This window comes from Orcinus orca, chromosome 16 (assembly GCF_937001465.1).
Source record: "Orcinus orca chromosome 16, mOrcOrc1.1, whole genome shotgun sequence".
NCBI lineage: Eukaryota > Metazoa > Chordata > Mammalia > Artiodactyla > Delphinidae > Orcinus > Orcinus orca.
In genome coordinates, this window is record NC_064574.1 from 2,730,728 (window position 1) to 2,754,812 (window position 24,085).

At 56.5% G+C, this 24,085-nt stretch overlaps 1 protein-coding gene across 1 annotated transcript in view; it reads right to left on the minus strand.

Annotated features, from left to right (window-relative positions):
* CDH4 (cadherin 4) overlaps positions 1-24,085 on the minus strand; it is a 556,898-nt gene that overhangs the window by 177,162 nt on the left and 355,651 nt on the right. The window lies entirely within an intron of this gene.

Sequence of the window (24,085 nt, forward strand, 5' to 3'; positions counted from 1 at the left end):
GGTGGTGGATCCCCGGCAGGGGTTGAAGGAAGGCAGGAGCTAATCCGGCCAGGCTAAGACGCCCTGGGCAGAGGGACAGCCCCACAGAGACCTGGGGCCCCCCGCCCTGGGCCGGTCTGGGCTCCATGAGGCCCTTCAGAGCACCACAGAGCAGCTCTTCAGAAGGGACGGGGCCACACGCGGTGCGCTCTGAGCGCTTTCCAGGAGGGGCCTCCCTCCGACATACTTTGGGCTCTGATGGTCGGGACCTGGGGACACATTCGCCAGGTTCACGACGAGGAACGCTCGGTGGTGAAGAGTGAATTCTACCGGGACACGGAAAGAAAGAACACGGTTCTTCCTCTTAACTGTCTTCCCCAAACATCCCCTTCCTTGGCCAGGGACCGTCCCAAAGGAGGCAAAGACCCGAGACACCTGTTTGGTTGTTTCTGGTCCTAATCCCGCTTCTGAAGAGCATCAAGGAAGCAGGAGCACATTATTTACTGGTCACGACATCACCATCCGAAGAATGCCTCGGGCCCCAGGTCCAGGGCCAGTGTGGGGGAGGGGTAGGAACACGGCTTCACACCTGTGGCCACTGTAGCTCCCTCTCGCAAATCTCCATTAGACGCCAGGGGCCCGGGACGTCCTGCGAGGGCCAGGGGACCGTATGACCTAAAACCATTTCTATGACCACTGGAAGAGATGCATATTGGGAACTCAGGGTGTATCAGTCGGCATGAGGCTGGGTTACGCCGAAGCAATGAGCAGCTCCCAAAGCACCTGACCTGCCGCTGTGGGCCAGTGGGGAGGCTCTGCTATGGAATCCTGAGAGAGGTTTCTTCTGTTTCCGTGATCGCCAAACTGGGAGCATCTGCTGCTGAGAAACGGGAGTCACTGGCTCCCTGGTTCCCTCCCGGGAGGGATGCTTGCTCCTGGTTCACTGGCCAAAGCAGAGTGCGAGGCCAGTCCTAACTGCCCAGGAGGGAGGGAACGACGTCCTACCCTGTGGGATGAAGTAAGGGTGGACTCTGTCAGTAACGCGTTAACACGCACGTAGCAACCAAGGTAATGACGGTGTCTTGAGTGAGACCCTTGTTCCTGCACAGACCTGTCACAGCATCTCCAGCTGGGATTTCTCTTCTACCATAAACAAAATGGCAATTAGAACGATACACACCCAAAGCAAGTCCTGCATCTAAGGAAACAGGTTTAATAGATGCCTCCAAAACCAATGCCGTTTCATCTCAGCCTGGGGCGCGCAGGTTAGCAAAGGCTTCCCGGCCTCCCTGCCTTTTCTGTTTGTTCTTTCCTCATATTAGACTGTAAGATCCCTGAAAGTGGCGGTTGTGATGCTGACACTTTGCTCACCTTGAGCAGAAAGGTGAGGTCCAGGGAGCCCTCGCCCACTCCTTCACACCCGTCTCTCTGATGGAGGCTGATGGAGAGTGTTGGCCATTAAACCCCAAAGCCAGGGGAGAGAGCCTGGCGCTGGGCTGGGTCTTGCAAGTGAATGTCTCTGCAGATTCCCGCCCACCTGAGCTGCACTGTGGTGGCTTCACCCCCGGCAGGAAAAGCAGCCAGTTAATGAAGTCATTTTGGAGGCGATGGATCCTGGCCACGCACAGTCCTTACCCCAGTTCCCCAGACCTTCCAACGCTCCCTTCCAGGGCACTGCCCGACGAGCTGTATGCAAATGCAGCATTTATCCCGGGGTAACTACCCCTTGTACAAGTTTGACATGAAACCTTGATAAGGAATTTTTTTTTTAACATAGCGGCAGAGCAGCTCAGCCAGATGCATAAAGATTACGTGACATTTCACTCCTGAGTGTAAATGAAAATGTGCAGAAAGGTCAATGAACCAGGAGTGGTTTTTTTCAGATGATCTAGGCAATGAGAACGGGGAAGACTGGAGGCAGAGGGCGAGCCCCCGGCGTCATCCACGCCTGCCCGAGCCTTTGCCTGCAGAGGGCTGTCCTGCCCACCGAGCCCACTGCCCCGGCCCAAACGCAATCTGTCCCCAGTGGGCCTCGCTCCTGCCGAGTGCACGGTAGAGTATGGCGAAAGAAGTTTCTGGACTTTCCTTGGAAAGACAAGGCATCTCTCAGAGAAAGGCAGCCTTTGGACTAGACTCTTCTGGCTGCTGAAAAGAGAAAGTCCTGGGCAGGAGGCTGCAGTTCATCTCAGGGTCCCTACTATGTGATCAGCACCTACCATATGCACTGACCGTGGTGGGTGCAAAAGAGTTCGGCGAGCTGCCTTGCCAAGGTCTGAGGTCTGGAAGCAAGTGGCATGAGCTGTGTGGCCTTGGAGCTCTCCCTAAACCTCTCTGATTCCATATCTGACGCAGCACCATCACCCTCCAACCGTGAGGCACGAGCCTGTAGCCCGCAGTCAGACTCATGGACTCACTGCAACAAGGGAGATACCATGTTGAACTAGTAACCTCTGCCTTGAAGGGTTTTTGCCATAATCCAATGAGGCAGCACACAGAGCGAGCCCAGCACCATTATGCCCGGGGGCGGAAGGAAGCTGGTGAAGACTCTCGGTGCACCTCCCCACAGCTCCAGGGTCTGCTCTCCACTCCCAGCCTCCCCTTCTCTGACCCAGAGAAACGCAAGGAAGACGAAAGAACAAGACAATGGCTTTTACAACAAGATGCACAGGGGTAGCTTTGATTTCTAAGCTCTGCAAGTAACCAGAGCGCAGTGTCTTATCACCTTTCTTCCTTTTAACAAGAGCAAGGTGCTTCCCCACCAGCCACACACGTCTTTATCTCAGCAGTCAGGGCTGCAAAGTGTACCTTAATTTAAAAAACAATTATGAGTGAAACACAAACTCCCAGGAATTATCCATCCTTTAGGAAGAAAGAACAAAGAGCACCAACAGAAAGACATGAGCCCCCCCCGTCATGCAACACTTCCATGGATGTTCACAGACACTTTGGGGATGAGGCCGCCGACGTCCCGCCCGTTCCCCATTGTTTCTCTTCTGGGTCGGGGTGGGCGGGGGGCGCTGGATCGGGAGGTTTGTAGGTGAGCACGGTCTAAATACAGCTCTGCACATTCTGCGTTCATAACTCTAAAGGCTTTTGTGATTTAAAGCAGCAATTATATAGGGGCACGAGATAAAGACTCGAAGAAATTATCATCTCTCCTTGGGTTGGGAGGGGAGGGCAGCAAGCGAAGGTTAACGCTTTGGTGAAATATTTCCAGTTATTTCATGCAACCATTTTGCAATATCCCTAATGTTTTCGCACATTACATACTCTTCCGGGGGAGAAACAGCTTGTGTTTTTGAAAGTGAGGAATAAAAACCTAACAGGCCTCGTGGCTGACTTGTACCTTGGAAGATTCTGCAATGAGGCTACAGCTCGGAGCTGTTCTTTTACATTCAGGCACCAAAGAGTGAGCTGCGGGGGCTTCCCTGGTGGCGCGGTGGTTGAGAGTCCGCCTGCCGATGCAGGGGACACGGGTTCGTGCCCCGGTCCGGGAAGATCCCACATGCCGTGGAGCGGCTGGGCCCGTGAGCCGTGGCCGCTGAGCCTGCGCGTCCGGAGCCTGTGCTCCGCAACGGGAGGGGCCACAGCAGTGAGAGGCCCGCGTACCGCAAAAAAAAAAAAAAAAAAAAAGAGTGAGCTGCATCTTTCTCTGCATCAGTAATGAAAAAAAAGGCCAAGACTCAAAAACAATCTCTGACAGGAACCACTGAAGCTCCCCGTTTGGCTGCAGGTAACACTGAGGACTTGGATACTGGTCCCCCAGTTTTGCCGCCCTTCCTATCGGAGGGCCCTGCTCCCCATCCGATTTCATCCCCGGGAGAGCCACTCGCACCTGCAGAACTTGGGGTTCACTCAGGGCAGGGCCCAGACGGGACCATGCGAGTTCCAGGGATGGCCAGCGTCTCACACCCGCTGCCCAACTTGTAGGGGATGGTGACTCAGCAGATGATGAAATCCGACCTCCCCGGTTGCTGCCTGGAGAGCAGGGCAGCAGGAGGGACGTGGATCCGAGGCTGGGCTCCAGCACCCAGCACTGTCCAGCTAAACGGGGCAAGCAACTCGCACAGCTCCAGGCACCCGCTCTTGTTTGGATTAACGTGAATATTCTATTGAGGTCCTGGGTCATCTGGCGACACCTGCACAGGTAAAACAGTGGCGCTTCTACCCCCAGAGCGTGCGGATCACGGTGCAGCCCAGGATGCAGGGTGAGGCGGTCCGGGCACTGCCCCAGCAGAGGGTGCCCAGTCACTCCTCCTTCTATGTTTGACGCCAAGAGAAGCCTTCCTCCTGTCACACCTGAACTGTCTCCTCAAACTCCCAGGGGGCCCGCGTTCCCGTGGTCCCACCTTGCCAGGAAGAACAGAGACAGGAAAGGGGCGAGGGATCTGGGCAAGAGGCAGGTTTGTACCTCCCCAGGATGGCTCCGGAAGACGCTGGGGCCCCAGGCAGCAACAGCCCTTCTTCCCTCCACCCCCTGGAGAGGGCAGCAGGACCTCAACCTTCCTGCCCTGTGACAGGGTGGCCCCCCCACCTCGGCATTCTAAGACGCGTCCTAAGACCATAGCTTACACAGGCCTCGAACCCGGCAACTGTCCGGGGACGTGGGCGCAGGTGTTTCGTCAGGCTGTGCAGAGTACATTTTAAAAGCATCCTTTTGGGCATATTTTGTGCGTCTGCCCAGACAGAGGAGACATTAGGCTGCTCTGAAATGTCAGGATGAGGAAACAGGGCCAGGGTTGCCACATGAGAGCACGACTCTGTTCAGCCGACCCTGGTGGCACAGGACCCCCCAGCATCCCCCTCGTGGTCCTTAACTGCTCAGTCACAAGCCCCAGGGCTGCCCCTGTGGGTCAGGGATGGTTCTGCTATTTGTTTCCATTAGTTCATTAACATAAAAACTATAGCTTCCTGCCTATTTGACATGGAATTCTGGCCACCAGCACTGGCTGGAAGCTCAGAGGCTGACTCTCCAGGCGGCCAGGAGCTGGAAGCACTGGGCACTGCGCTGGCATCTCTAAGTGGTGCCCAGCACGCAGATGGACAAGAGGGCCTTCTCCCGTGCTTCCGGGCCCTCCCCCACTCTTGCTGTCCTTCTGACCACTCAGACCCTGCCTTGTGGTTATGGGCCTGTCCCTGGGAGTGGACGCTCCTGTAGGACCAGGGATGGGCCGGCAGCATTGTTTCTGCAAAAGTGGGGCCGATGCAGGCTTTAAGCCGTCAAGGAGGCGGGGGGAGGAGGGGCTGGGTACCTTCCCACTGAGGCTGGACGTCCTACACGCTCCCTGGGTCTGTCCTCCCCGTCTTCTCCGGGCCTCCAGGGCGGCCGGCCAGCTCAGGCCTGCTCTGGATCAGCCAGAGCCTGTGTGAGCTTCCAAGCACCCTCTCCCGGCCCCTCTGTAACCCTCTCACCCCCTCGCCTCCCACCATGACACCTCCCACTGCCTCTCGGGCTGCAGTGTGACCCCCTCCCCACCCGCACGGCCCCGGCACCCTTCTCAAACTTCGGGGCCTCCCTCACTGGCCTGCTGGGCTCCACGCCCTGCGATTAGGCCACCCACCTCGCTGGCCTCCCCTGGCTTCCCAGCCCCGCCAGGAACTGAGTCTCTTCTGTCTCAGAGGTGTCTCCCGTGCACCTCTGTCTCCTTCAGCGTCTCTCCCAGCCTGTGACATCAGTCCTGGGGGCTGGCCCTCACCTGCTCATCCTCCTGTGGACCCCTCCCTTGCCGCGGCACAGAAGCCTTCGTCACAGGTTCCCGGCGACTCATCTCGGTGTGCCGGCATCCACTGTCAGCACCCCAGGACATTTGCACTGACCGTCCCCTTGTCTCTGTGGCTCGCTCCCTCCCTCCCTGCAGGTGAAATATCATTTTGCAGACCCCTCTCTTGACCACCCTGTCCTCGCCCTCCACCCCGTATCTCGCTGCCTTTTCTGACCAAACCCACGTCGGTGTTACTCATGGTATACAAATCCGTGGAAGGGCCACTCCTTCCCCTCTGTGTTCGGCAGAATGATGGCCCCTCGAAGAGGTTCACGTCCTAATGCCAGAACCTGCAAATACCTCACCTTCCAGGGCCGGAGGGACTTTTCGGATGTGATTCGGTTAAGGATCTTGAGATGGGAGATGATCCTGGGTCATCCAGGTGGCCCTAAATGTCATCACAAGGTCCTGATGAGAAGGGCGCAGGAAGTCAGAGTTCAAGGAGATGTGATGAGGAAAGCAGGTCAGAGAGAGATCGGAAGATGCTATGCTGCTAGTTTTGAAGACAGAGGAAGGGGCTGTGAGGCAAGGAATGGCCTCTAGAAGCTGGAAAATGCAGAGCAAGGACTCGCTCCCCCTGAGCCTCCAGAAGGAAGCAGCCCCGTCCGCGTGGGGGCGACTCGAGCCCCATTTTGGACATGCGGCCTCACAGCCGTCAGGTAACACACAGATATGGCTTTAGGCCACTGCGTTTGTGGTGCTTCGTGACAGCGGCCACAGGAGTCTAACGCCCGCTCCCCGCGGGCAGGCCGGCCGTCCCGGCCTTCACGTCTCCAGCACCCAAGAACGGTCCCCAACGTGAAGCGGGCACGCAGCAGACGTTTGCTGAGTGAATGAACGAGGGTCTGCTGCCCGTTAGCCTGAGCCAATCAGCTCACCTCGTATCTACAGCACCGGGTAAACACGTGTCGGGTGAATGCGGCTCTGTCCGCACCGGCTCCCCCCAGGCCCCTTCGCCTCCTCGCCACGGCCCACCAGCTCTGCTGAGGCTGCCACCCTTGCAGCCCGAGGGCCCCCGAGGCAGGCGGGCTGTGAGTTCCCTTGGCGATGTCGCTGCTTTAAGGACGAATTGCGTAAACGTGTACTTGAAGCTGGCTGGGACGGGTGCTCTGCCACAGGAGAGATGACCCGGGAGCTGCACAGAGGCGGAGGGCCTTGCGTGGCTGCAGATCTCCTGTGCTGCCATTCATCCTCGCGACCCTTCCGTCGGGCCCCCACACCCCCCCTCACCTCCAGGACCGGGAGCCCCGGGAGCCCGTCGGCTGCAATTTCTCCCAGGCGCTGAGGCTCGGGGACGTGAGCTCACTTGTCTGAGGACCAGCTGGCAGTAGAGAGACTTCTGGCCACCGTGTTTTTCTGGAATGCTCTCTGGCTTGATTACCATCAGCCCAGGCAAGGTGAGCCGGCTGAGAAGAGCTGAGGGCTGTAGGAGGCCCCCCACCCGGCCTCTGGACCGCATCCCGGCCCCTCCCGGGCAGCCCACACACAGGTGAGAAACATGCTGCTCAGCCCTTGTTTCAAAGTTTTAAACTCGCTGCTGGTGGCAAACTTTCCACTAAATACGCAGATGGTCCTGCCCGATCCTGTTAATGGAAGAGCTCTCACACAGCTACAAAAACAGACGTGATCATCTGTTTCCCAACATTTTGAGAAAAGCCTACAGAGGTGTAAGGTGCTACACAAATGAGAATAATTAGCTTGTGCCATCTGTGAAGAAAGGAGACAAAACCTCCCTCCCAGCCGCACCCGCTCTTTTGGGTTTGTGAAGACGCCGAGAGCCTCTGGGGGGCATCGCCAAAAACGTGCCGATTCACGGCGCCCTTTCGCCCTCATTCCCTCGGGAAGCCGTAGCACCAGCTCTGCCATGCTCCTCGTTCACCTTGTGATGAGCTGGCAGTAACGACTCGTCATTAGAAAGTAATAAGTTGAAGTTCCTGACAGCCCTGATTCAATCTGCAGACAGCAGCTGTCCGGCAGGTGGCCGGCCTTGGCCGCAGCCTCACGAATTCGCTCCCACTCCCTGGAGAGAGGGACAGGCGCGCCCGGGTTCACAATGTGGGCAGCTGGCCACGGAGTCCAGGTGCAGGGGTGATGGGCGGCGGGTACCGGGGCTCCGGTCATCTGTTCCTCAGGCCTGTCTCCTGCACGTGGTCTCAGGCATCCCGGGCCTGCCCCGCCCCCCGGGAGCCTGCGTGCAGGGAGAAGGTAGGCTCAGGGCAAAGCCCACTCCCCACTGCCCCATCCACCCTGCTGAAAGCCCAGTGTTTCGGTTTTTAATTCCATCTCCATCACATGCCGATAGTCTGGTAAAATACAGGAAAGATGAACGACGACGGAGAGATTGCAGGTGCTGCTGCAGGTTCTTAAATGCTCACTCTTGTGTGCTTATCTGGTCCTGCTCTGTAATGAACAGCCTCCCCAGGCTGCGGTCCAGCGTCCTGGACAGCAGCCTCCCCACTGTCCGTCTGTGATCCCACTCTGAGCAGTGCCCGCGGCAAAGGCGGCGCTGCCCCACGTGAGGGCGGGGCAGACAGAGCCGTGCAGCCGGGTGGAAGAACGAGGGGGCCTCGGCTGGGGGATTCCAGGTGGCTTCCTGGAAGAGGCAACATCTCTCTGAGACCCATAGGAGGGGAAGGGGTGAGCTGCAAAAAGCTGGGGAAGCAGCTGGCTCCAGGCAGAGGAGGGCCTGCGACGGCTGTGAGGCTTGACTGGGAGCTGGGACAAGAGGCACCCGGGCGAGGAGCCGGGGGCAGGGTGTCGCAGGGAGGCAGGCCCCGTTGCTGTGGCAGGATGGTGGACACCGCCAGGCATCACCCTGGTAGGGGACAAAGGTGGCTTCAACCGGGGCCACGGCACAGAAAGGAGGGCAGTTGCTTTCCAACCTGATGAGGAGGCAGAGGGGGCTGAGCCGCCAGTGCACTGGGCAAGGAGGAAGGCAGCCTGGATCAGCTCAGTGTTCAGCACCTCTGGTGTGGGTGAAAATCAGCACTCCCCAACACAGATACAAAAATTCTCAGAATATATCAGCAAATCAAGTCCAACCATGTACAAAAATTATACACCACGACTAAGTGGGTTTATCCCACGTATGCACGGCTGCTTGTTCCATGTTCAAAAATCAGTTAATAACATCGAAAGACTAAGAAAGAAAAAAATCATATGATCACATCAATAGATGCAGAAACGAATGTGACAAAAATCTGATAGCTATTCATGATAAAAACTCTCTGTAAACTAGGAATAGAGGGTATTCTTCTCCACTTAATGCAGACTGTCTCAAAAAAATCAACAACAAACATCATACCTAAAGGATGAGAAACTCAAAGCTTTCCTGCTAGGATCAGGTACGAGGCCAAGATGCCCCATCTCATCACTGCTTTTCAAACATCACACTGGAGTCCTTGTTAATGAAAAGGAAGTGAAAGGTATACTGAATGCAAGAGAAGAAATAAAACTGTTTTTGTCTGTAAAACGGGAATTAATAAGTGATTATAGCAAAGTTACAGGATATAAGATTAATAGATAGAAATTGATCACTTTCCTATATACCAGAAAGGGACAAGTGGAATTTGAAATAAAAAACAATAGCATTTACATTAGCACCCCCTAAAATGAAACACTTGGGTATAAACCTAACAAAATATGTTTAAGATCTATGTGAGGAAAACTGCAAAAGTCTGATGAACGAAATCAAAGAAGAATTAAATAAACAGAGAGATATTCCATATTCATGGATAGGAAGACTCAATATTGTCAGAACAACAATGTCAGTTCTTCCCAACCTGATTTACAGATTCATTGCAATCCCAATCAAAATCCCAGCAAGTCATTCTGTGGATATCGACAAGCTGGTTCTAAGGTTTATATGAAGGGGGGGCAAAGGACCCAGAAGGGCCAACACCACATTGAAGAACAAAGTCAGAGAACTTTGTTCAAGACTTACTAGAAAGCCACAGTAATCAAGACAGTGTGTACTGGTGAACGACTAGACAAACAGATCAATGGAGCAGAACCCAAAGCCCAGAAATAGATACCCGTAAATACAGTCGACTGATCTTTGACACGATAGGAAAGGCAATACAATGACAACATAGGAAAGGCAATACAAGGAGCAAAGAGAGCCTCTTCAGCAAATGGTCCTGGAACAACGGGACATCCCTCCACAAGCAGAAGATGAATCTAGACACAGACATTACACCTTTCACAAAAATTAACTCAAAATGAGTCACAGACCTAAATGTAAAATGCAACATTATAAAACCCCCAGGAGGTACCATAGAAGAAAATCTAGGTGACCTTGGGTATGGTGACGACTTCTAGATATAACACCAAAGACATGATCCATGAAAGAAATAATGGATAAGTAGGACTTCATTAAAATAAAAAACTTCTGTTCTGAGAAAGACAACATTAAGAGAATTAGAAGACAAACCACAGGCTAGGAGAACATATTTGCAAAAGACACATCTGATAAACGACTATTATCTAAAATACACAAAGAACTCTGAAAACTCAACAATAAGAAAACAACCCAATTTAAAAAGTGGGCAAAATACCTTAACATCAACCTCACCAAAGAAGATATACAGATAACAAATAAGTATATGAGAAAGATGCTCCACATCACATGTCATCAGGGAAATGCAACTCCAAACAACAACGAGACACCACCACACACTTATTAGGATGACCAAGATGCAGAACACCGACACCACCAAATGCTGGTGAGGATGTGGAGAGGCAGGAACTCTCGCTCACTGCTGGCGGGGATGCCAGGTGGTGCAGCCACTCTGAAAGACAGTTTGGAGGTTTCTAGCAAAACTAAACATACGCTTACCACACGGTCCAGTAGTTGTGCTCCTTGGTATTTACCCCCAAAAGCTGAAAACTCACGTCTACCCAAAGACCCGCACACAGGTGTTTAAAGCTGCTTTATTCACAGTTGCCAAAACCTGGAAGAACCTGAGCGTTCTTCAGTAGGTGAACAGATAAACTGCGGTTCATCCAGACAATGGAATAGTACTCGGCACTAGAAATAAAGGAGCTGTCAAGCCACGAAAACACACGGAGGAAACTTACATGTCTATTATTAGTGAAGAAGCCAATCTGAAAAGGCTACGGACTGTGCGACTCCACCTACGTGGCCTTCCGGAACAGGCAAAACTACGGAGAGAGTGAGAAGATCAGGGGTTGCCAGGGGGTTAGTGGGGAGGGAGGGATGAACAGGCAGAGCACAGAGGACGTTTAGGGCAGTGAAACTACCCTGTACGATACTGTAAAGGTGGATACACGTCATCATACGTTCGTCCAAACCCACAGAATGTACAACACCAAGAGTGAGCCCTAATGTAAACTACAGACTTTGAGTGATGATAATGTGTCCATGTAGGTCCATCGATTGCGACAAGGTACCAGCTGGTGGGGGATGTGATTAACAGGAGAGGCTGTGCATGTGTGGGCAGGGGATGTATGGGAAATCTCCACAGTTCACTCAGTTTTGCTGTGAACCTAAAATTTCTCTGAAAAGATGAATTCTTTTGAAGAAAAATCCACATGCCTTGTCTCGTGTGTCTCAGCACACGTGGGCTGCAGCAGGCCCTTCCACCTGGGTTTTCTTCCTGGACTGTCGCTCTGAAGCCACGGCTGTGTGCGGGTGATGGCAATGCCTGGGCCCCTCAAGGGCAGCCCGGGTCTGAGTCAGCAGGTCCTCAGGCTCAGGGCAGGGGATGCACCTGGCTGCGCTGCCCGCCCGCTCCCCTGGGCAGCAGCCCTTGCAGATGCCATAGCCCGCTTCCCCAGCCAGGCCCCTCACCTGGATTATAGCTTCTGTGTGGTAATCCTTCCACAGGCGTCATGTTGCATAATGTCAGGGGTCACAACAGTGGGAATAAACCCAGAAAACGTGTCCCTGAACTGAGATCGGGGCATGTGGAGGGCTCCCGGACCCAGGGGCAGAGGTGCTGGGGTGGGAGGCCGAGCAGCAGGGACAGGACCCCCAGAGGAGGTGTGAGAGCAAAGGAGGATCTCCCACCGTGCCAGCCCCCGGGACCGCCCGGGCAGACCCGCCATCAGTAGCCCTCTCCCAGTTCCACTGAGGCAGCCAGGCCAGAGATGGCGGCCAGTCCTGGTGGACCTTCCTCCCCACGAAGCAGGGCTCTAGCAGTGCGACAGACTCGACCACACAGGACTCCAAGTCCGGGCCGTAAGCACACTGCGGCTTCCACCCTGCTGGGATGCCGTGCTCTGGGGGACCAGCCGCCACACCGTGAGGACGCCCAAGCAGCCCGGTGGAGAGTCCCCGTGGCCCGCAACTGAGGCCTCGAGCCGACAGCCGTGCGAGTCACCCATGTTGGAAGTGGATCCCCGAGCCTGGCCAGGCCATCGGGGGACCAGCTTGACTGCAAGCACATGGGACGCCCTAAGCCAGAGCAGCTCCGCCAAGCCGCCCCGCGTTCGGGAAGCAGAGCGGTGCGGTCATCAGTGTTCAGTGCTTCGGAAGCCACTAAACTGGGGCGTGGTTTGTTACTTTTGTTACTGACAACACGGTGGTACCACATGGTCGCTTCCTACGGAAAGGTGGAATTCCCGGCTGGGAAGGCTCGGGCTCCCAGTAAGAGATGGGCAAGCAGGCCTCTCCACCCCACCCCGATTCTCCTCCAAAACACTCTAAACACCAACCCCGACGCCCCGATGCAGGACCTTCTCTCCTCCTCCACCCAGAGGGCCCGCCTCTGGCCCAGGTGGTGGTCCCTGTGAACCAGCCTGGGCGTCTGGGGCAGGTCCCTGTGGGCCACGTGCGGGGCCTGGCACACAGCGGGTGGCACGGAAGCGTCCATGGAGCAGCCCTGATGAGAGGGGCTCCACTGCCCTCCGGCGAGTGTGACAAGGCCAGTCTTGTCCCAGAAAGGCGGCCGACAGACATGGCCCTTCCCCCTCTCTGTCCAGCACCCGTGGGCAGAGTTGGGGGAGCATCCTGTCCCCAACATCACCCGTGACCGTCCCCGTCCCAGAGCCCACGGCAGCCCCCGTCTTCCAAGGAGGCCCGGCTGCCCCTTCCCAGCTTCTCCCTCTAAAACGCTTCTGTATAAATAGTATCCACCCGTGTTTCAGGGAAAACAAACAGCTGGAAAGTTGCCAGAGCTGGGCGTGTTGGGAGAGAGCAGAGCGAGGGAGCTGTAGGGACCCCAGCGAGGGGCCAGGAGAGGGCCCGCGGGGAGGGAGCCCCGGGACACACCCAGCCACCGACCACTCGGAAGAAGAAGGGGGTGCGTCCCCGAGGACAAGCCAGGCAGAAAAGTCCATCCACGCTGGGCGGGGCCAGCACAGCCCAGCCCCAGGCCGGGCTTCTCCTGGTCTCACCACCCCCCAGCCGTGCCCCCCGACGGAGGCCACCCCTTTGGCCTAACCCCTTCCCGACTCCCACCCCTTCTCTCCTTCACAGAACACCCCCTGTGGCCAGGGCACTGGGCTCTCCGCATTGTAGAGACCCCACCTCCCATACCCCACGTCCCCAGCATTTGAACACAAATGCCAGCCACTGCCAAACAGAACCATCTGGAATCTCACGGCTGCGCACAGACCCTCTGACATAAGGAAACAACATTTTAATTGTTATCCATTAAAAACAATGACTCCCGGGGAAATAGGACACTCAACCTATCAATCACTAACGCTTTAGCGAGAATCAGTTCCACCAGTGCACGACATCAGCACTGCTACGCATTCCTCTTACGCACAGACGCAGTGCTCCACACAAGGTTGGGACCGTCTAGTATACATATCTCCTTTTCACTGGATTTGCCTTTTTTCCCAGCTTTCTGTGTACTCAGAATTACATGTTTAGCCTCTGACCCTCCCATAAAAGAGGGTCAGGGCAGGGACCACACCTGCTCATTTGTCCCTGCACAGACAGTGCCCGCCCGTCAGGAGAAGCTCTATAGAAGGGCTGCAGTGGGTACTGCTAAGTTATCACAGCAATTTCCTCAGGGCTAGCTGGCTGATCTGAAGACGGTGAGGATGTTTTGGAAGACAGAAGAGGAATTAAAGAAAAAGGACACTGTACGGGGCACTCAGAACCGTGGAGGGGGTGGCATGCATGGGAGTGTGGAGGACAGGCTGGGGGGCAGCAAGGCGCGGGTCCAGAGGTGGGCACTGCTGGGGAAAACCCGGTCCCACGTCCTGGGAGCCCAGCCTGGCCTGACCCACATGAACCCCAAACTCTCTGTCACCCTCCCTGAAGAGGGATCCAGCCCCCAGACAACCCCTCCCCCAGCTGCCTTGGCGTTCCTCCAGCTCGTGGGACTGAGGGGGCCCAGGGGCAGTGGCTGCCCATCTCCCACAGGCCCACACCGAGGCTTTGGTGTCACTGGCCCCCTGGGGTTCCGCCCGCGAGTCCTCCTGCGGTTTGCTCAGAGGTGGGGCGACCGGCACAGGAGAGGCCCGAGCTCTGCTCGGGGGGGAGCTGCGAGAGAGGGTCCCCAACTCTTGGCAGGAGTGGGGAAAGCCAGAGGGGGGTAGAGGGGGCCCACGGTGGTCTAGGAGCTGGAAGCCCAGCCTGGGGTTTCTGGGAGTCGGGGGTCCCGCCAGCTCCAGCTGCCATCCCCCGCACCCGTCTACAAACCAAGGTCAGGCCTTCAAAGCAGAGGCTGGCTTCTCTCTTGGGGTCACTTCCCATGGCGCCCCGGCTAACAAACACCTCTTAGGTGCCTGCTATGGGGCAGGAAAAAACAGTAGCACTGAACATTCACGCAAGAAGCCCTGGGACGTCCACTGCATGCGGCCAGCAGAGCCGGACACCAAGGACGGGGGCTCGACCTGGGCTGCCAGCCTCACCGAGCCGTCCCGGGCCCCCGGGGAGCGAGTCCCCTGAGCTGACCTCCCGCTCTGAGCCTGGACAGGCTGCAGGCCGGCACGGTTGTGAAAAGGGCTCCACAGACGCTGCCGTGTGGCCCTGATCCTGGATTCCCTGACTCTGTCTCCTCGAGATGAAATGCACACAGGCCTGGCTTTCTCTCCACGGGCCATGATGGCTGAGTTTGCTGCTTTCGAGGGAACGTGTGACCCTCCACTTGGGCCTGGGGCAGCCAGATTCTTGGCCCCGGCACAGATGCTTCAGTGACAGCTCCCAATAGCCTCCCAGGAGCTCTATCCCTTCTCCAGGTGAAGATCCGGAGGCTCGGAGAGGTGGGCTGCTTCTGCAAAGCCCCCAGCCCTGCAGGCCCTGCAGCTGGACCTCGACCCCGGCTCTGCCTGCTTTGAAGCTCAGGGTCGTAATCCCTCCGAGCGCTGCGCGTCCCCAGAAGGAGCACATGAAGGGTGCTCACTGCTCCTCGCTTCATTCCCCCTTTACGGGGCGCCCTTTTCACTGCCCGCCAGGACAGGATGCTGTGTGCTCTACGCAGGCGAGGCGAGGACACCAAGCTGCCCTTTTCGGATTTGTTTTTACATCACTCTACACATTCCTGCATCACACATTCACCCAGCACGAGTAGGGGGTTGGGGGGGGCATGTGGAGTGCGACCATCAAAGCTCTGTGGTGTAATTTTAAGAAAAAAAAATGTCATGAAGAACGTAGTAGTAAGACAGGAGTAAAGACACAGACCTACTAGAGAATGGACTTGAGGATATGGGGAATGGGAAAGGTAAGCTGTGACAAAGTGAGAGAGGCATGGACATATATGCACTACCAAACGTAAGGTACAGAGCTAGTGGGAAGCAGCCGCATAGCACAGGGAGATCAGCTCGGTGCTTTGTGTCCACCTAGAGGGGTGGGATAGGGAGGGTGGGAGGGAGACGCAAGAGGGAGGAGATATGGGGACAAATGTATATGTATAACTGATTCACTTTGTTATACAGCAGAAACTAACACACCATTGTAAAGCAATTATACTCCAATTAAAAAAAAAAAAAGCTCTGTGGTGGCCAGCTGACCTAGGTTCAGATGTCCTTCGTCTTTATAAAAGGCTCGGGTTCCCTTTATGATGCCAAGTCCGCAGTGGGTGGCACAGTTCAAGGGGAAGTCCAGAGCTGACGGCCAAATGCTGTGCTTCGGGGCTGAGCCTCTCCATTAACATCTGACTGACCCTGCTCTGCTGAAGTTCACGTTTATCTGACCTGCGAGCACACGCAAGAGGAGTTAGCCCTGAGTTTTCTAAATGTCAGGGAGTGAGTGCGTTTTATGTGCAACTGGAGAGAAAACGGGCTCCGCCGCTCGGCTCACGTCTCTTCCTGCAGACCCAACCATCCGTGTCCTTGGCTTTGGAAAGCTACCTCCTAGTTGGGCCAGTCTCTCTGTCTGTCCTTTCTCCCCTGGAGCCCACACTGAGGCTAAACTTCCTCTGATCCCGAGAAACCATCCTTTTGTCACATGCCTTCTGCTCCCTCATGGTACTGAATATATGAAAACCATCCACACGCATTACTCTTGAGAGATGTGGGTCTCCTGCAAATGAGGCCGACGGCAGCTTTTCGCCAATTGTCAGAGCTTCACGGGTGGTGCCTGGGTTGCCCCCTTGTCCCTCCTGGGCCTCCTCCGATCAGCAAGAAATCTAAAGGCTGGACTGATGCCGCCCAGCTCTGAGATATGGTCCTGGGACCCCCACGGCGGAGCTGGGGGAGCAGCTCACCTGAGGTTTTCCAGAGACGAGCGGCAGCCTGGTGGCCTGCTCCCTCCGCCCCAGGGGTGTGAGCACAGGGGGTGCGAGGACTTGCTCTCTGCCCGGAGGGGAAGAGAGGGACTCAGCTGGGCCAGGGCTCCGTGACGGAGAAATCTGCAGGCATCATTAAGGGGAGGAAGCAACATGGAATCTACAAGGCGCTCTGAGCTCTGCACGTCACATCTGGGGAATCTTGACACAACTAGGGTATTTGATTTGGCCGTCAGTGGTGCAGCTTTTCATGGCTGACACAAATGTGTGCAGAAGAGTCCAGCAGCCCCCTTGCAAATGGAGCCCTCTGGCCACTCTGCAGGCTTCTGCCTAATTTAAAACTTTGCTGAAGTGTCTGATGTTGGAGACGACCAGATGCTGCCTCACAAGCCCGGGTGGGCTGAACTGGCAGAGGCAACACCACCATTAATCCGCCTGTTATTTATGCCCCGTCCAGACCTGTAAGGGTCAGAGCCAGCCCCATGCGAGTGGGTCTCCTGATGGAAGGTCCCTTTGAAGTTGCAGGAGAGGACACAGCTGCTGCTTCCATGAACGGCTGTCGGCCACGGGCTCCAAGACTGATGGAGATGCTGCTGGGGACGGTCCTCTGAGCGCTGCAACCCCTGCTGCTTGGTGAGGTGGGCCCGGGAGCAGGACGATATTGCACACATGAAACAAAACGCACAAGCCGCAGCTGAAGGGCTGACCATTCACTCTGGTGTGGGGTAAGCCTGGCCCCACAGACTGGCTGTTACCTGCCATGCCCCTCTCTGGCTGGAAGGGGCATGGCCTCCCCAGGTGGCTGAACAGTATTCTCTTCATGTCACGGGATCCGTAACTGCAGCCCCACCCGAGGATCTGAAGGGAGCCCGGGAAGAAGGTGGGAACAAGTGTCTCTGTACGGAGCAACCTCCCAGAGCTCGCGGTGGGTTTGCCTGCAGTTGGCCCACTTCAGGTATGAGGTCCGTGTGGTGCTGAGGAGAGGGCTGCCCTGGGCTTGAGGTGTCACCAGGCAGAGGGGACAGGGCTGGCAGGGGGGCAGTGACTGGCTGGGGACACCTGGGCACTAGGGGAGCCTCTGAGCCCCCATGCATTTCTGGGCCCAGCTGCCTATTGACTCATATATGGTCTTCTGGGTTGGTCTCTTACAGAATTCACAAAAGGAAGATTCACAGTCTAAGTCCCTGGTTCTTCCTGGGGGTGATTTTGGCCCCCAGGGGTCACTGGCGGTGCCTGGAGACATCCTGGGGGGTGGTCACAGCTTGGGGAGCGTGTTATTGGCGTCCAGTGGGTGGGGGCCAGGGATGCAGCTCAGCGTCCTTCAAGGCACAGGACGGCCTCACAACAACCAGCTGGCTCATGGTGAAAACAGTACTGAGACTGGGAAAGCCCGGTTAGGCTGTAGAGATTAGGTACTGGCAAATTTCACCTTTAAAAAAAATTCCAGATTTTCAGCTTTTCTGGGAAATTCCAAGGATCTGGGGACACCCAGGTCTCTCTGCGGCTGCCACCAGCTGGAGGTGGGACGTGAGCCCACCCACCTAGAGGTCCCCCTCCCTTCCGTCCTGTCCCACTGCCCCTGCTGCCTGCCTTCCCGGTTGACCTCATCTGCCTTGACCCTGAAGCCGCTGGATTCCAGGAACCCACGGCTGAGCCTCCAGCTGGCCGTGCTCAGAAGCAGGCTGCTGTCTCTCTTAGGACAAGGCTGGGCGTCGAGAAGAGCAGGCGCTGCTCAGGAAGCGGGCAGAGAGTCCCTCCAGAGCACACCCCACGGAACAAAGGCAGCCCCTGCTGCTGGCCCAGCAGGCTCTTCCACTCCGAGCCACCTGAACTAGCATCAGCGTTCTTTCTCCACTGAGAAGGCTGGTCCTGAACCCCTTGGAGGGAGGGAGCAGCTCCTGCCAGCATCCCTGTTGGACAGGAGGCTGGGATCCTGTAGCGTTCATATCCCTCTAGCAACTGTGGAGACTGGGCACTTGGTGGCCACACAGGGAGAACCAGAGGCCCCGGTCCACATATGAAATGGCCAGGACGCCAGTGACCGCGGCAGATTAATTTCAGTCACTGACTCCTGATCTCCAGCTGGTTCATTCTGCTGCTTCTGACAGGCTCACAGCCTGGCCTTGGAGGAGGTCAGGAGGACGGGTCTCTGGACTCAGCCTTTCTCCACACTCGGGACAGAGACCAGGTTTCCCAGACCTCAGGGGCGTGGCCACCTGTCTGGCCACTCCAGGGGCAAGGACTCTGCATACGGCATCCCCACTGCACGGATCTGCCCCGCTCCCACTCCCGCCCCCGCTTACGCTTGTTCAACCTTTTCATTTTATCGGAAGAGTTTAATTGGGAGTTCTGAAAGGTCACAATTAATATTTTTAACGGCAAAACACAAGGTAGAGCAGTTCTGAATAAATATTGTTTAAATCCACATCCAATCCGATGTGCTTAAAATCAAAACAAAAAGGAAAAGATTAGGGGAGGGAGGCCAACCAGGGTACAGGGTCTGATGGGAATGTCCCAGTCCGGGGTCCAGAGGGGCCACCGAGTCCTGTGTGGTAGACCAGATGGCTGCACCCGCGGGCGGGTGGGGGAGGGGACACAAGGGGAGGATTTAGAGGCTCAGGTTCTCCTGCCCTAACCTCATTCCTCTTTCTCCCACTGATTCGTGGGCACCGACACGAATGGCGTCTTTTCAAGATTGGGCTAAATACTCTGCAAATGCAAGGTCACACCCCACCCCCATTCCCAGCCACGCTGCCCTCTCAGCTCCTCTATGGAACTGCACTCCGAGGACACCTTCATCCATGTTCAGACATCACCCACGTCCATCCACGCTTTCCCTGTGACACTTACTGCCACCTTCCATTTTGCCTGTGTATGTGTGTTTTTCACCTGCCTCCTCAAACTAGGAAGGAAGCGCCGTGACGTCAGGGTTCCTGCGCGTAGACCATCCCCGGCAGGAAGCAGGGGCTCCATGACACGATGAGGAGGGAGAAGACGGGACCACGTCTGATGGTCAGCCTGGTCCTTGAGGCATCTGCAGCGTCCAATGGCCCTGGTAGTGCTGTGAGCCCTCTGCTCCGCCTGCCCATACATTTGGCAAGAGGGGGTGATGTCTACCGTGATCACTGCTCTCCCCCAGCGTAGGGCACAGAGGTTTGCAGAGGAAGACACCGAATGTCCTCTACACGGCACACGCACGCACATGCTTTCCCGTGTGGCACACACCTAGGGGACCTCCTCGTGTAATGAACAGGTCGTTGGGAAAAACCAGGCCCTATCGCTCTGGAGGAAAGTGACAGATGTAGATCAAGAACTCCAAATTTCCATCAAATGGAATAGCAGGTTAGTCGCAAAATCCTTCACAGCGCTTTGGAAAAGACAGCACGCTAAGGCAGGCGGGCACACACGCCCTGGGCCTCCTCCAGGGCACACTGCCTGTCCCCGGCTTCATGGAGCACTCAGGACACTGCGGCTCAGGCACAGACATCATGGTTTTAAGATGCACATTCAGATAAATAAAAATGTGTTTAACCACAAGCGGCCGTTTTGCGCGGCTGTAACTGAATCAAGGTGGCGGAATGGTTACGGCATCACTGAAACAGGTGTGAGGACTCACAACCCACAAAGTGTACAAATACTTGCACCTGAACTGGCCACGCTGGCTGCTCTGGGAGGATGGCCCCTGCTTTCCTTTCACAAATCAAGGCTCTGTGGGGTTTGGTGTGGAATGTTCTGGAGGGCAGAGGGATCCGCTGGGACGGTCCCTGCCTCGCTCACCCTAGTTCAGCTCCCGCCCAGGCCGCCCGATTCCACAAGGACCACAGAGTGCGTAGTCACAAGCCACTCTTGCTCTGCCATCTCTTCTTGGTTCTCGATAAAATCCATTTCTCAGAAACTGTCCTACAGGAAGGCTGACTGGGCTCCACGGGGTAGGAACAGAGCATCATCCCCTGTTCCTGGGCCAACTCTCAGCTCAGCGATGGCCAGAGCCGAGGGGACGGTGGAAATGACAATGAAGTCATTTGAAGTCATCTGACTTCTGTCCAGCAGAACTCGCCTCTGTCCGGTGAAGACAGGGTCTCTCCAGACCCCCTGGAGCCTGGCTCTGCCCCTGGCCACTGGCCCACCGCTGTCTGAACAAGGAAACAAGGCGTAGCTGAGGTGAATGAACTTCTGTTTTGCCTGAGCAACTCCCCTTCCTTCGTGATAACATCGAGCTCCCAGCATGAGAAGGAAGGCCCTCTTCTTCTGACTGAGGAAGACCCTGTTCCGGGTTCACCTGGATTTTCCAAACCTGGAAACGTCTCGCCAACCACCGGCCTGACCCCAGATCTGTGTGCTGAAGACCCAGCCTGTGTGACCCCTCGTTTGGCGTCTGTTTTTGTCCGACTTCCCCAAATCGGAAAGAAGCTTGCCACCCACGTGACTCTCCCCGGGACCTCGATGACTTCGGGACTGGTCCACACTCTCGTGGCCTAGGGGGGTCCTCTGGTCACATCCCTTGGAGGTCACTGCAACGCCCAGCAGCTCTCGAGTTTCCAAGCTGAACTGGTGGAACTACAGCCCAGGAGCCAGTCAGTGCTGGGACACCCCAGGGAGGACCCAGCCGAAACCCCTTTTCATGGGCTGAATTGTGTCCCCCCAAATTCATACATTGGAGTCCAGCCCCTAGCACCTCAGAAGGTGACCTTATTTGGAATTGGGTCTCTGCAAATGTAATTATTTGAGATGAGGTCACAGTGCAGTAAGGTGCGCCCTTAACTTAATATGACTGGTGTCCTTACAAAAAGGGGGGATTTGGGCACAGATGGATGTGCACAGAGGGAAGATGAGTGAAGAGTCTCAGGGAGAAGACGGCCGTCTGCACACCAAGGAGAGTGGCCTGGAGCAGATCTGCTCTCCAGCCTCAGAAGGAACCAACCCTGTGGACGCCTTGATTTCAGACGCCTGCCTCCGAAGACTGTGAGACGTGTTCTGTTGCATAAGCTGCCCGGTTGGTGGAACATTGTCACAGCAGCTCTAGGAAACTAATTCATCCCTTGAAACTGTTTTACAAAAAATGGGAGCTGACATTCACTCCGAGGAAGGCTTTGCTTCCCTATGAGATAACGAACTCCAGCTTTAAAAAGACTCGCGTAGCGCACACCCCGAGCCCCTGCCGTGGGGCCGGTGTTGCGCTACATCCGGGCGAGACAGCCGCAAGGGCGATGGCTGCGACCCCGCCCAAGTGGAGCTGGTCTAGGCCGGGTCACTCTCCACGCAGCAAGCCTGCACTGATGGACATCCCTGAGGCCTCGCGGGCTTGTGGTCCAGCCAGGAAGTCCGTAAAGGATGGGAGTAAAGATCCAGGTTCCTGATGCAGGGAAGGCCTGCCCCCGAGAGTCTAAGAGGAGCCCTGAGGACAGACCAAGAGTGTATCCCAGGCAGTCAGAATTGCTGCCGATGAGAAACCGCCTCCTTGTGGCTGCTGGCTGCCCTCCTGATGTGCAGAGCGGGCACGTCCGTCAGCGGGCAGGCACGACGGCACGCACCACTGTAGCAGGCTCCGTGGCCGGCAGCGCCGGGCGGTCGGGTCTGGGAGGACCCCTGGACGAGGGCTCGGACCTAACTCGGCCCCTGGGGGCCCAGAGAAGCAGAGCCCCCACGTCCTTTTGCCAGAGGGCCCCCTTCCCTCTCCCCAGGGAAGGAGGGGATTACCCTCTGGGCTCAGAACTCCCGCCTGTGTGGGGGAATGCCCGTCTGAGCCCGCCCGCTGGGATGCTCTTGGAGACACCCGTCTTCCCCTCTCGCGGATTTGGTGACCTCGCGAGGGACCCAGCTGGGCACCTGCCTGCCAGTCGGAGAGAATTAAAAGCCCAGAGATTAATCCCCACCACCAAGCTCAGCAGGAACACGGGTGATACAGAGTGTCTTCCTGCAGATTCGGGCGGGGAGCACTTCCGAGGCGGATGCCGCCGCCCTCTCAATGGCCTGGGGGCTGCAGGACTGAGCCTTTGCATGATGCAAAGACTGACATTTCGACCCCCAAAGGAAGCAGTCGGCATCTGTGGGCAAATACGTGCAGACCCCAGGCCCCCGTGTGCTCTTGTGGCATAAAATCCTGTGCCCGCACGTCTGGCCGTGGTTCCACAGCACCCCCGCGTCCACGTGGTTCTGCGTTTGGAGTTACACAGCGGCCGCAGAGTGAAGTCCAGGCAGCGGCCAGCAGCGTGAGGACGCCAGTCGGCGTGAGACTCGCAGCCCGACATCCTGTTCTGACATCTCCCAGTTCCTGACATCCTGGGGTTTTCTGCAGAGGCCACCACGGGCTTCACGAAGGCCCCTCTTCTCATGCTCTGAACCCCTACAGGACTCATGCGGGGACCGCCAGCCCTGCCATGCTAACAACCCTGCACCCCCCGTCTGAAGACGCGCTTGTCGGTTTCTCAGGGAGAAGTGCGTGTCGCAGGCCACAGAGGAAGTGCAAAGCCTCAGGGAGCCCCCAGGCTTTCTGCTCACTTCCCACCCAGCCCGTGCCCTCAGGTCTCCTCTTTCATCCGGATTTATCCTCAGCTGTGATCTCATTTTAACACCTAACGACATGGTGACCTCCGTGAGACAAGCGTGGAAGGAGCAGCAAAGGTTGGGTGGACCTGGAAAAAATAACTTGGCAAGGGCACTGGTGACACCTAACATGCTAAAAATAATAATTCTTGATGTGACAGCAGCACGTAGCACGAGAGGCTGCCAGAGGGTGAGACGAACCCGGCCCCCTGCAGCCCTCTGGGGTCTCACACCGCCTGGGGGATGGGGGCACTCGGGTTGATCACGGTGGGTGGCGTGTGAACCTCAGGGACTAGCCTCTCTGCTCCAACCTTATCAGTCATCCCCAGCATGCATTTACAGCCACGATGACCTTTACAGGAGGATGGGGGGACCAGCCAAGGAAACGCAATTGAGGTTCTGAGAAATCACGCCCGAGGCTGTGATGAGGAGGGAAGAGTCGTCTTTCTCCAGATAAAGGCCATGGAAACACACGTCCTCCAGGGGGACTCGGAGGCCATCCTCGTGTAACATGACAAGTCATACAGGTGCTTAGCAGCCGGCTGCAGCATGGACCAGCGTCCCGGGGCACCGACAGGCTCGCGCACCTGAGGTTTGCTTCCCTTTTCCTAACGTCGACCCCAGGGCAGTAGTTCTCAGCTCAGTGTCTGTGGCGTTTTGGGGTGTCACAGCTGGGGGTGGACGTAACGGCACCTAACGGCTAGAGGTCAGGGACGCTGCTACACGTCCCATGATGCCCAGCGCAGCCCCACAACCAGGAGGCCCCACGAGTTGGCGGCACCAAGGCTGGGAAACCCTCGTAGAGTGTTGAGGAAACCCCAAGGCCCATGGCCAGGAAGCAGTGGGAAGCCCGCGGTCCTCCTGCGGGAGGCGGGGGTTGGAGAAGCGAGGTCAGGGTGGAGGCAGAGGAGGAGGACTTTCAGGGCTCGGCCAGGTGTCAGGTCGGTCGCTTCCGAGCTGATGCTTCTCGCTCAGATGCTGGCAGCTGCTTCGCTGGCGTTTTTCATTCCTCGTGTAGGCGCTGTGCTGTGGTTCTGAGTGTCCCCTGACACACAGTAGTATCGCGCCTCTCCTTGCGGGGCCTGGAGCTGACTGAGGGTCTCGGTTACTCCGTGACCAGCCCCCATCCATGGCGCTCAGGCTCCAGAGGAGAAC